This window comes from Sinohyriopsis cumingii, chromosome 9, assembly GCF_028554795.1.
Source record: "Sinohyriopsis cumingii isolate HCF-2022 chromosome 9, ASM2855479v2, whole genome shotgun sequence".
NCBI classification, from domain to species: Eukaryota; Metazoa; Mollusca; class Bivalvia; order Unionida; family Unionidae; genus Sinohyriopsis; species Sinohyriopsis cumingii.
Window position 1 is genome coordinate 4,367,113 of NC_142969.1, and position 13,744 is coordinate 4,380,856.

The window sequence follows — 13,744 nt, forward strand, 5'->3', positions numbered from 1 at the left end:
AAACCACAAAATATGCATTACTATGAACACTAATAAATTAATTGTAACAGTAAATGGATAAAACGGAATTATTAAGTTTGGTGCCTTCTCTATCTGATTTCTCTTTCAGTTCACCATATTCAAATGGAAAAAGGGCAGGGGGTCCATTTGCAATTTAACTGCACAATGTATATCACTCGATATTTGAGTCAGCTCAGGTGCTAGGGTATCGGGTTTTACTCATGCTGCCCCGAACCCTGTTCCGGGTTTTACTCATGCTGCCCCGAACCCTGTATTGGTTTTACTCGTTCTGCCAATAAACCTTTATCAGACGTTGCAATAAACATAGGTAGGTAATAATTTTCTTTATAAGGATATTAATATGGAACAAAAGAAAGATCGAAGTTTTTGAAATGTTTATTTGTGCAATGTGGCCACTAAGGAGATATTAATTATATGACCTGCTGCCCATTTCTTTTGGAAATATATTGCATTTTTACTACTATGATTATTATTATTATTATTATTATTATTATGATTATTATTATTATTATTATTTTCATATTAAGGAAGACATTATTAGCATTTTAATGAAGTTACACATCTCTTTGTCTGAATAAATCATTACTGAACTGAATTAGTTAGACCCTAAGTCACAATATCTCACTAAAACAAATTTGAAACATAGATATATTTAAATAAAGTTAGGAGTAAAGATTTCTTCTAAGGTTAGCAAAATCATTTCTCTGTCATAAGTACTAAATAATTCCAAGCTGAATGTTTCATTAATTTCCGATTAAGCTTAATCAAGTATCATATAAAGTTTTATTTAGTCATTATTTTGATAGTAATAATTAATTTATTGTCTTACCGTTTTCCTCTAGGGACACATCTTTATACAGGCCAAGACATGCGTCCAACTCGAACGATTCCGAAATAGGAAGTCTCCTGTCGTTATATACCACGGACGGTATCGTGTAGTAAAATCTAAAACCAATCACATCTTCTCCTTTCTAAGGAATGGGCCTTTGATAAGGATTTATTACCGAATGTACAATCTTAAGTTTGCTACCGTTACCTATGCTGGGATTGGATGCTTATGTAGATAAATCGCACATTGTTGTTTAAGTATTGTAACATGTTATGTAGGGTTTTAATGGACTATTGCATAGCTGAAATATAATAGGGCCTATCTATTTAATACTGCAAAGACCCTTGAAATTTTTCAGGTGAAACAGCCTGAACTTTCATTCAATCTCTCCCTCTCTCTCTCTCTCATATATATATATATCTATATATATATATATATATATATATATATATATATATATATATATATATATATATATAGATAGATAGATAGATAGATAGATAGACAGAGAGATAGATATAGATATATAGATACCCCCATCCAATCTACAAACCATCTTAAACACATATATCAAACGAAGCATTTTCAAATTGGATTATTTATACTTTAGAAAGTAAACAACATTCAATTTGAGCGCGTGATGGTCAAAAACTGCTGTGAGGAACGTTTGGGTGCATACAGGTTACAGAGTATCAACTCCAAACTCATTACCAACAGCTTGATAGTACATCTCATCGTCGAAAACATACCACTAACGCGTACCAAACTCTTCTGTGTGTCACTAACGTGTACCAAACCCTTCTGTGTGCCACAAACGTGTACCACACTCTTCTGTGTGTCACTAACGTGTACCAAACCCTTCTGTGTGCCACAAACGTGTACCAAACCCTTCTGTGTGCCACAAACGTGTTCCAAACTCTTCTGTGTGTCACTAACGTGTACCAAACCCTTCTGTGTGCCACAAACGTGTACCAAACCCTTCTGTGTGCCACAAACGTGTGCCAAACTCTTCTGTGTGTCACGAACGTGTACCAAACCCTTCTGTGTGTCACTAACGTGTACCAAACCCTTCTCTGTGCCACTAACGTGTACCAAACTCTCCTGGGCATTGCCATATACGGCTGAACACTTATTACGGTACAAATTAGAAAGTTAAAATCGATTTGGTTTTACATTTGTTTAGTCGACTTTACAAGTTTAAGAATCCAAAAATTGAATGCACTTACAGTCCCCTACCAGTTCCATTCTTTATCTTTTTTTTTTTAACACTATGACTTAAGACGATATGGGGCAAACCATAAATATGTCACAGACAAAAAGAGTACCATGTTTCATGCTGTTTAGTGGTTGTTAACATAAATCACAGTTTAAAATAATGAGAGTAGTACAAAATAAGTCAGAATCAAATCGCGGAAAAGTCAAGTGTGGCAGTATAAGTAAATACTATAAATTAAATTAAAATAAACGATAGCGACTCCCGTGCAATAATTCGTTCTCCTAGCAAGTATCTCTTTTTGAACCTAATACAATATATATATATATATATATATATATATATATATATATATATATATATATATATATATATATATATATATATATATATATATATATATGTGTGTGTGTGTGTGTGTGTGTGTGTGTGCTGTTGGGCATATTAAAGTACGGGATAATAACGCATCACCCCAAGGACAATTGAAATTCTAATCCACCCCTGGGAAGATTGTTATACCTGTCCCCTAAAACATTAATTAAAATTTGTAGATGTCAATTCCAATTTACACCAGGCTAATAATGTATTTGGTATTTTCAAACATTTTAACATTTTAACAAGTAAAAAAAATCAACAACAAAAATACAAACATAAACAAAACCCACAAAAACCAAACGAATCATTGTGCGTAACATAAGGCATACATGGCATGACTTTATTTCATTTGCAAGTAAAACAGTAAACATATGATTGTTGTGCTAAATTAGATTATCGTGTAACCGACGTAAAACTTGACCAGACTGTACTTTATACTATGCCCATAGTTTATGTTCTACACTAACTAAAGAAGAGATATTAAAAACCAAATCAAATTTGTTTTTAGTAGAATGCCATTCAGGAAAGAACGAAAACAAAGAATGAAATTTTCTGCAACCACTTTTAGATTAAATGCAGTGATGTTGAATTGTTTTTGAAGACGTGTACCGTTTAATATTCAGGTTTTAATCGTTCTATCGTGATTCAATACAAAATTTGCAGTACATTTTAATCTGATGTAATTTCTTTTGTTAAAAAATTGTAAGCAATATTTATACATTTTGAATGTACATTTAAGAAAACATGCGTCTAACTACATCTAGACTGTGATTTTAAAATATCCTGATGATTCCTGTATGCACTCATTTTATCAACTCGGAGACAGATTAAAATTCTAGTTTTCCCCCACTGTAAACGGGAAGTCCGGTATGCCTCGGCATATATTTAGGGAACGCTCCGGTAGCCTAAGTGGTTAGAGCATCCGCATCTGACGCGGGAGGTCGTGTGTTCGAGTCCCGGCCATGTCATTCCAGAGACTTATAAAAATGGTGCTGGTAGCTGCCTCGCTTGACATACAGTATTAGGAAGAAAAGCACAACAAAACATTGATATAAATAATTTGGTCCACTACATGTAAAGTTACAAAATATTAAAGATATATGAAATCAGAGTGTATGTTGCGTTATGTCATTCTAAAAAATTTAAATCATTCATTAATAAAACACATTCCTATACTGGGGAAAATATAGAACTTTGTTACACCTACATTAGATCGAATAACCTGAACGTATTTTTGATAACACTGCATTTTGAATTTTCCTGGAACTTGAACGCGCTTTTCTTTTGAATCAAGTTACGTATTCTACTAATGTTTTTATGATGAATCTTACCATGTAAATATAAAAATTGTGTAGTTCAAGCGAATGGTCACTGAAAGAGACAGACAGACAGACAGACAGACAGACAGAGACAGAGACAGAAACGGGGGTGGGGTGGGGACGGCAACCCTAACTTAATAAAACTTGAATAATCTTTCGTCATGAAACAATAACACATTTTGAAAGAGAAACATAATGCTCAACGACGATGACATTCTGTGGTGTCTCATACGCTGATAGAAGTGTTGACAAAAGTTCATAAAATTGGCTCCAAAAGAATGTCTGACCAAAATGCCTTTATTTTAAAAAGAAATCGTACAGATTTTCAATTGCGCGCTCTGGGAAACATTTCATTTGTGAACATATCTCTAATATGATGTTTTCATTATAATACTCTCGGTCTGACAGATCTGATTAAGACTAAATAGGTGATCAGCTTAGTTCACTGGCTCATTGATCGCTGTGTATATCAGCTTAATTTATTAATTTTTGTTTTAATAGCATTCGAATTTGTCAAAATCAAGTTTAATCATTTTATTTTTCAAGACTTATAAAAAGTTTCTGAATTTTCTGTACTTGTGTTAGTTTTAAAAACACACATGTAAGTACCCGTATAATATACATACAAATGCCATTATGTTGAGACATCACAGTAAGGGTATAGCTAGTTCATACAGATAGGGAATGTTTAAAAAGGTGCTTTATCGAGTACTTTATATTGCTAAAGAGTACTTTATATTGCTAAAGAGTACTTTATATTGCTAAAGAGTACTTTATAGCTAAAGAGTACTTTATATTGTTAAAGAGTACTTTATATTGCTAAAGAGTACTTTGTATTGCTAAAGAGTACTTTATATTGCTAAAGAGTACTTTATATTGTTAAAGAGTACTTTATAGCTAAAGAGTACTTTATATTGCTAAAGAGTACTTTATATTGCTAAAGAGTACTTTATAGCTAAAGAGTACTTTATATTGCTAAAGAGTACTTTATATTGCTAAAGAGTACTTTGTATTGCTAAAGAGTACTTTATATTGCTAAGGAGTACTTTATATTGCTAAAAAGTACTTTGTCCTTTTACTTAAATATCAAATAAATATCGGCATAGTACTGATTTAATTTTTGGCTTTTCAGGTGTTATCGTCAATTTGGTTTTATTTAAGACTTGTTTATTGTCTCTCGCAAATTCACTTAAATCAAATATGTCAGGACTGTTTTGCTCTAACAACGTTCATGACTGTAATAGATTTTATGGTCACGCTTGATGCTGCAGGGGGAGGGGATGCTAAAGGATGAGAGGAGTACTCTAACGCCGAGCTGATGGCATTGGAGAGATTGGAATGGATATGATGTCCAGCTCTTGAAGCCCATGCGAGGCATACGATTCTCTGTTTATCAAATTTTATTTATTTTCGTACATTAATACAATGTACCATAATGCCTTACATCCATTATAAAGATGCTGATATTATTCAGAAAGGAGGATCGTAGAAGCTTTTTTTATTTTGGGGCAAATGTTACTGGATAAATTATTTTGTTTACGATTTCATGCAAAGTCTGTTAAGGTTATTGCTTTCAGTTTTTTCATAGTTTGAAGAAAATAACTACATATGAACTGTGACATTAGTATCTAGTAATGCGCTGTGTGTGTGTGTGTGTGTGTGTGTGTGTGTGTGTGTGTGTGCAGACGAGAATTTGCTAACGCTCATGGGGAAGAAAGCCTTGGATCAAAAGGATATCCCAGTCATTATTATGAAAGTCCCGAGACAGACGATCGAGCATCCAGACCTGATATAGAGTGCAAGGCTGAGTAGACATCGTCAAGATTGTTTGTTTAAGAATGTGACAGCATTTGTCAGGAGATCGCATGTTCAAGACCCCCAAAGGAGTGAGGAACTTCCTGGTATTCTACCATAGTTTTAGTGAGACTATGTTATCATAATGAAGTATAATTTTGGCATATGTTTATTGCCTTTATCTGATTACGTTAATTTGAAAACAAAATCATTTACCGGAAGAATGTTACAACTCCAATATTCAATCCATAACACAGATATAATACATACATAATGAAAGCTACATCATAAATATTGAACCTTGTTAAATAATATTTAATTATTTAATAACTAAACGTCATTTCACGTCAGGATATAAGTTTAAATGAAAAATTGCAGATGGCTCTAGTTATGTAACCATTTCAATTATTCTGTTACAGTTTGTGCATAGGTGCCTTAACGTAATGACGTTGCACTTTGAAAACGGTATGCATTCCCTCTCAAGCCTGTGGATAAAAAACTGACCCACTATAGTGCTAAAATTTATATTGTTACGGTCTTGAAACACTACTCTATCACAACATGCACACATTCAAATATCGAAATTTTATGTCATAAGGCCGGTTTTCCCGTGAACTAGCTCATAGATAGATAGATGGATGGGTGGATGGATGGATGGGTGGATAGATAAATAGATAGATAGACAGATAGATAGATAGATAGATAGATAGATAGATAGATAGATAGATAGATAGATAGATAGATAGACTGAAACTATAGACCTATTAGTTATATTTTCATTTCATATTTGTGTTCGAGGATTGGTCAATAAACCCGAGTATCAATATTCTCCTAAATAACTGTTTCAATGATCAGAACGGTATTTTCAATTACTGCGTATGTCACGTTTATTGTTGACATTGTGAATATCACGTTCCTTCGTTTGCTCTTTTTGAAGGTATCGTTTCTGACTCAGTGAACATGTCGACATCGTTTACTTTATCATCTATACATTAAAATGAACGAAAGAGCTGCTTTAGTTCATTTACAAACAAATTTAATCAACCGAAACCTAAAATGTTTACTACACGAGTGGATATGGTTTGTTTACAACTTAGTTCCTAAAACACAATACTTTCTTTAGGCACACGTGTCGTGAAAGTGCGTGCGATATGAAGGCGTTCAGTATCGTAAAATGCTGCATGATTATCACAATGTAAAGTTAACTGAGACAGAAAATAAGCACATAATAATGCTACATACATATTTTTCATTTGGTACAAAAAAGCATTTTGGTTCTCTTTTCCATCTTTTAGTTAAATCTTTCTTTTGGTGTCACATTTAGTCTGCAATCAGAAGATATACCATTTTAACTCTGTTATATGCACACGTTTCAGCAAATATTGCCGGAGTCGTTAACAAAAATGCTGCTTTACTAGAGTGGTAAACTTGTAAACTATTCTGCTATACATTCATATGACAGATGTCCCTATAATATGACGCTGGATTGATTAAACCTAACTGAAGAACGTTTGTGGATACATGTCCTCTAGAAAAAAACTCTCAGTAAAATTTTGCGTTTTGTGAATATCAATATGCATGTTTGTTCTTATATATGTATATATATATATATATATCTATATATATATATCTATATATATATATATATATATATATATATATATATATATATATATATATATATATATATATATATATATATATATATATATATATAACATCCATCATTTATTTTTTCCATTGCTTTCGCTAGGTAACATATTGTAATAAATTCAGGGTATGCGCTGTTTGTATTTTGCTTCTCCATTTTTATAGATTTATTAGATTTTTGTGATTAGTTTTTTGATTATGGGAAGTCGGTGTTAGAGAATTATTCCTCGACCCGAATAATTATCCACTTCCTAGGGGAAAACGCCACAGCATGCAATGTTGATGATATTTCATGATGACATGGTTTAGTTTCGTAGTGAGTTCAGGACAGAGCCACATAAGCTGGCATGGAGCCACGTAGTTCGTATTAAATCTAATTGTGTTGATTGATTGTGTATTTCCATGTGAAATATCTGTGATAATGACTAATATTTTGTACAATGGAATAATTTAGAAGGGATTGTTCCATTATCTGGAGACGCCTTTTATTGTTGCTATCATGGTAAATAAGGCGAAATGAAGCTTAAAATCATGATTTCATTGACGTAGGCATTGTAGAGTAGCTCCTTGTATTTGATGTTTAGTTGTATTTGTATTTCCACGTCGTATAGTACTGGCTCTACGTTAGCTAACAAGGAGAAACCATGCAGATGTGAGGTTGCCACGAAGTTGTCAAGTTGTGACGCAAATGTTTAATTGTGATATTTGTGGTCGTTCATTGAATAGATGACATTTATTTTTAGTCTGGGCGCGTTGTTAGAATTTCCAGTAGGCAATGGTTGTTGTCGAGAAGTCCTTGGATATAAGGGAAAAATAAGTGACTTCTAGCAGAATTCACGCCAGGGTTGGATTAGCTCGGTAAACATACCTCTTAGGCTTATAACAATATTTATTTGCAGTTATAATTATATATAAAGTCAAATTAATTTATTTCTTGCCACGTAAAAAAAAATATTTGATAGGAAAACAGCAATTGCACAAGGTCTGAATGGATGTGAAGTGCAAAACAGGACTATAGCAACGAAATATATTTTGAAAAGGCGTATTACACATTCCTATTTCGCCCTAAACATTTTATACATAAGGACTTTGAAACTTGTGTAATTTAAGAATTGTCAGAGTCGTATACTGACTGGATTTAAGTCTCTTTGATAGAGCCATACTAAAAATGCGAACTCACACAACCCCATTTGAACATTAGACACACTCGACGTCCTGATTACATATCATAAAGTGACTTAGAAACGACAAAAACGATAAAGTACTGCCGGGTACGTCAAGGCAAGTCCAAAAATATGATAAAATATTGCACTGCCTGATATAAAATCTAACCACAGAGTATTATCATCAACTTCTCACTTTATTTGTTTTAAATAAAGTGCTTCCTGTACTGTCAAGTTGTTTTACAATGCTGATTCTATTGCTATACATAGTCTACGAATAGCAAATCATATATGTCTTCTTTATGAAAATCTTTTATCCAGATAACGAGACAGAAAACCCCATGTACATTATTTCACAATTTAGCAAAACATAGAGAAAAGGGCCCTCATATGTTATATCAAAGTAAAAACAGTACTGCCGATATTCAGAATGTGACGATAACTTCCGATCGCTTAAATAATGCCAGAAAAATATCAGACGTTTTCAGAAAGGAGACGGCAATATTTCACGAGTTTATCAGTAAAGAATAAATTAGAATACTCTTTATTTGTCTACAGTTATCAAATTTCCCTGAAAGCAGAAAAAATATTTCGGCACATACATATGATACCTGCATAGTGAAATATTAAAACTTGAGATGTCGTAATTAGAGCTGAAATCAAAATATGATTTACTATGAGAATATTGAAAACCGTTATTCGACGTAATGTAATCATAAAATATTCACCATCGTTACCGCAAGTCTTGTAAGTCTTGTATCCAGACGTTGGAGGTACAATCATGAAGTTTGACCTTTTCTGGCTGCATATAGAGTTCCCTTTTAGAAAACCCATATGTTGAGGGAAAGGAACCATCGCTTTATATCGGATGAACAAAACTGGACATATATACATATATATATATATATATATATATATATATATATATATATATATATATATATATATATATATATATATATATATATATATATATATATATATATATATATATATATATATATATATATATATATATATATAATGTATGCTTGTTTTTCATTATTGCATTAAGTCCAAATAACACACACACACTTCTATTCATATATTTGTGAGGACCTTGACATATGACTACATTTCGAGGACCATAAGAAGGAATGAAAGTATGTTAGAAATGTGAAAGTACGCTGACTGTAAGCCAGACAATATCTGTATCACTTCATTTTTGCCGTATACTTCTTTAAACATTATGATGACTACTCTTACTTTACCATCATTGTGAGGACGTCATTGTGAGGGCTAATTACACACAAATCAAAGACTACCATCAAGCTGAGAACCTGATTTTTTTATTGCGCCTGTCCTGCAAAAACATAGGAAGATATTTATTTAAAAGCTAAGGAACTAATTTATTTGCAATTAAAACTATAAAACTGAAGCTTAAATGTTCAAATCTTATTAAAATATGTTTTAAGTTATTTTGCCAAAAACAAAACCTCAGGCACTGTTTGCACCTTTGTAACCTCTTTTATTGACACAATCAAAAATTACCATCCAGTTGAGAAATGGGAAATAGCATTATAGCAAAAATATGCATCCAGTCTAGATAGTGCAAATAAAAACTTAAGAATATCAAACGTATCTAAATTGTCAATTCATCTATTAAAATAAAAAATGTGATTTTACAAAATAAAAACTTAAGAATATCAAACATATCTAAATTGTCAATTCATCTATTACAAAAAAATGTGATTTCTAAAAATGTAGGTTGACATCAGAGCAACACAAATGTCATATGTCAGTTTGCCCAATGCAAATTCTCTGGAACTGAAGTTGCCTTTGGGAAATCTGCGCTTGACTCATTAGATGACAATATATCGCAACTAAAGTTTAAATATTAGGCAGAATAAAACGGGAAGTTAAGGAAATTGCGTTCCATTCGTTTTATAGTTAATTGTTATGCCTTAAAATCTTATGCCAGTAGTATATGGGGTAACTTGAGCGTCATGACTTTAAAATGGGGGTTTGCACTTTGGCGTCACTGGGAATGTAACATGGGAATGTCACCTGGAGATCAATGGGAACTGAACATTCAGTGGCGTTACGGGGTTAATAGGGTCAACACTTTTTATAGGTTGAAATGTATTTGTAGGGACAAAGGGTTGATAGGGACAAACAGACATACAGAAACAAACAAATACACATCCAAACATACAGAAAAGAGGACAGAAATGTTCTAATGAATGACTCACAAGTAGTGAAGGGGGATACCCTAGCGACAATGGGAATTAGCATTACAGACCCCCTTGGGACAATCTGGCGACAATGGAAAATTAACATGGAGAAAAATCGTGGGACAATCTGGCGACAAGGGAAATTAACATGGAGAAAATTTGTGGGACTGTTGAGCGACAAGGGAAATGAACATGGAAAAAAATCGTGGGACTGTTTAGCGACAAGGGAAATTAACATGGGATTTTTTTTTTTTTTAAATTTTAAAAAAGGGGTAGGCAATGGAAAGGCTATCTCTTTTCGAGATATATGGCTGGCCCTGAAAAGGGCCTTTGGGTTTTTCTTCTTTTAACTTCTTAACTTCTTCCACCATCCTCTTATTTTGTCCATCATTCCTTTCTTCTTTTTCTTTTCTGTTTCCGGCAGCCAGTCCGGGTGGCCCATGGCCCGGAACTTCTCTTGGATTTTCATCCAGTTTGTGTTCAGTTTTTCGAATTCATCCCTTTTTTTTCTATTTTCTTCTTCTTTTCTTTCATTGGACCACTTTTCTTTGATCTTCTTGACCTCTTTGGTCAGCACATTCCTCATTAGTTCTTCAGCTTTCTTAAGTTTTTCTAACCCCCACTTCGCGAAACACCAATCTGTCCATTCTACAATGTCTTCTAGAAAGAACCTTGCACTCGTCACATGATCTATCGCTTCTTTTAACTTACCCACTTTGACATACGGTGGGTTAATTAAACCTCTGATTCTCTTCTCCTCATCCTCTATCATTTCTTTTACAATATTTACGGATAAGTGGAGGCTGGTTACTTGTCTTGAGACGAAGTCTTTTGTCACTGCATACCTCCATTCCTGTTCAACCCTTTCTACTACACTCAATCCATCCACCATCCAATACCAACTTCCCATAAGATCGTTGTATAAAGCTGAAGCTGCTGGCATCTTCTTGTTTGCTTATTCCGTAGAATGGGTTCCAATGGCCAACACTGTTAGTTTTATACTGAAAGCGCGTACGTGATGGAAAACATCCCCTAAAACATAAAATGGATCTTACCTAGATCATGACCTAACAACGCGCGGACGTGAAGGAAAACATCCCCCTACTTTTTCATTTCATATAATATAACCCAAACTATACTCTCCACATTTGCTAAGAAACAATAAAGAAACGCATAATCTACTATTCTCACAAACATACCTTTACTCTTACTAACACAAACAAACAAACATATACTCTCACATTTTTTAAAGAAGAGTTAGTGTTTATATACACACTACTCTACCTACGCACATTGGCAAATCGATCGTTATTTCTTTTCTAGAGTATTGGGTAGCCTTGAAAAGGGCTGTTGTTTTTTTTTTTTTTTTTGAACTCCTGATGCACCTATCTAATGGTTGCACCGTCCTGGCCTGGCGCCACACACGCATCTTCTTCCCCAGTCTTCTTTCACCTTTCTTCTGGGGAGCGCAGAGGGAGGATGATTCGCTTCAACACCCCAATCCTCCGTCTCGGGAATATTGAACGACATCCTCTCTTCTCTTTTCTTTTCCTCTTCTTCCCTCTCTCTTCTCTCCTCCTCTTCTTTCTTCATTCTTGCTTCTTCTACGATAGCCTCCGCTGATAGTTCGTTTACTATGCGCCTGGCATATTCCAGGTGCATCTGGAGTTCTAACAGTTTCACTATTCTGCTATTCATTCTTCTGGCTGTGTTGATCAATCAACAAGGGTAACTAGACTGCCCAGCGAGTTTCAATTTATAGTGAAAGCGCGGACGTGATGGAAAACATCCCCTAATAACACAAAAATTGATCTTACCTAGATCATGACCCAAAAAAAAAAACAGCAACGCGCGGACCTAAAAGAAACACTCACTCACTTTTTATGCTACCCATCACTATTTTAAAATTTTTTATAAATCACTCCAATAGACTATCCACATACGCAAAGCAATCCAATCTAACTCCAAATATACACCTCTAACAGCCAAAAAAAACCAAACATCATTTTAATCTACTATCCACACCAACGTACTTGATCACTTACAAACACACAAACACTCAATCCTATACACAAACACATACCCTCACATTTTTTGAAAAAGAGTTAGTGTTTATTTTCACACTACTCTATCTACACACATTGGCAAATCAATCGTTATTTCTTTTCTAGAGTATTGGGTAGCCCTGAAAAGGGCTGTTTTTTTGTTTTGCTATGGCATTCTTTTTTTAGTTTCTAGGAATGCGATGTCCTCTGAGGATAGACGTTCTGGCGATAGGTCTGCTTCTTCGGAAAGAGAAGAAGAACTCTTTAGTGTCGATACGGCAATCGACAAAGCCTCTGTCAGCTTCAGGTTGTTGCTGCTGTTGCTGCTGTCTCTGAAGTCTGTACTTCTCTGTCCATTCTTCTTTCTCCCTGTTCATTTCTTCTCTGAAGAGTTCTTCTATCAGGTCTTCAGTGATTTTTAACATTCTCACATTCTCTATTTCTTCTGGCTTCGGTATCAGACTGTGTCTGACCCTATGCAAATTCACGTAGGCTTCGTTGAGCTTAGCTAGTTTGGAGCACATCTTCTTAGGAGGATGAGTCGACAATGGATGGTTAGACTGGAAACAACCCCGGTTCTTAAAGTCAAAGCGCGGACGTGAAGGAAAACATCCCCCACACGGTTTTCGAGCCGCAACGTTTAGTGAGTGTCATGAGAGGGATAGTAAGAAATCAAAGAGCATCAATCCAACATTCTTATAGCTAAACAAACCACAAAGGCATTTTTTTCAAAACACAACATTTTTTATTCAAAAATCACTTAACACTAAACAACAACATTTCTAACATTTTTAACAATAATCCAACACTATAACATCAAACAAATTTTTTTCAAATCACAAACATTTTTTTCTCAATAGACAATCTACTTTGAACAGGGCTGACAACGTTGTGAATGAAATTGTGATTTCCACTGTTGGAAATCATTAGGCCATTGATGGACACTACGTTTCCTAGCTTGAGACAAAAGATAAGCATACTGGTCACAAAACCATCGATCTACTTTCACATCGTTTCTAGCAGAAGAACGAGGATCAAAATGAGTCACTAAATGTTCTAAGGAATAGCCCAGGCTGCGATGATGCAGAAAATACACACAGTACTGTCCACACACCAAAGAAT

At 34.2% G+C, this 13,744-nt stretch overlaps 1 protein-coding gene across 1 annotated transcript in view; it reads right to left on the reverse strand.

Annotated features, from left to right (window-relative positions):
- The window catches only part of LOC149791193 (uncharacterized), a gene marked incomplete at its 3' end in the record, with an annotated part of 207,331 nt that overhangs the window by 37,256 nt on the left and 156,331 nt on the right, over positions 1 to 13,744 (reverse strand). The window lies entirely within an intron of this gene.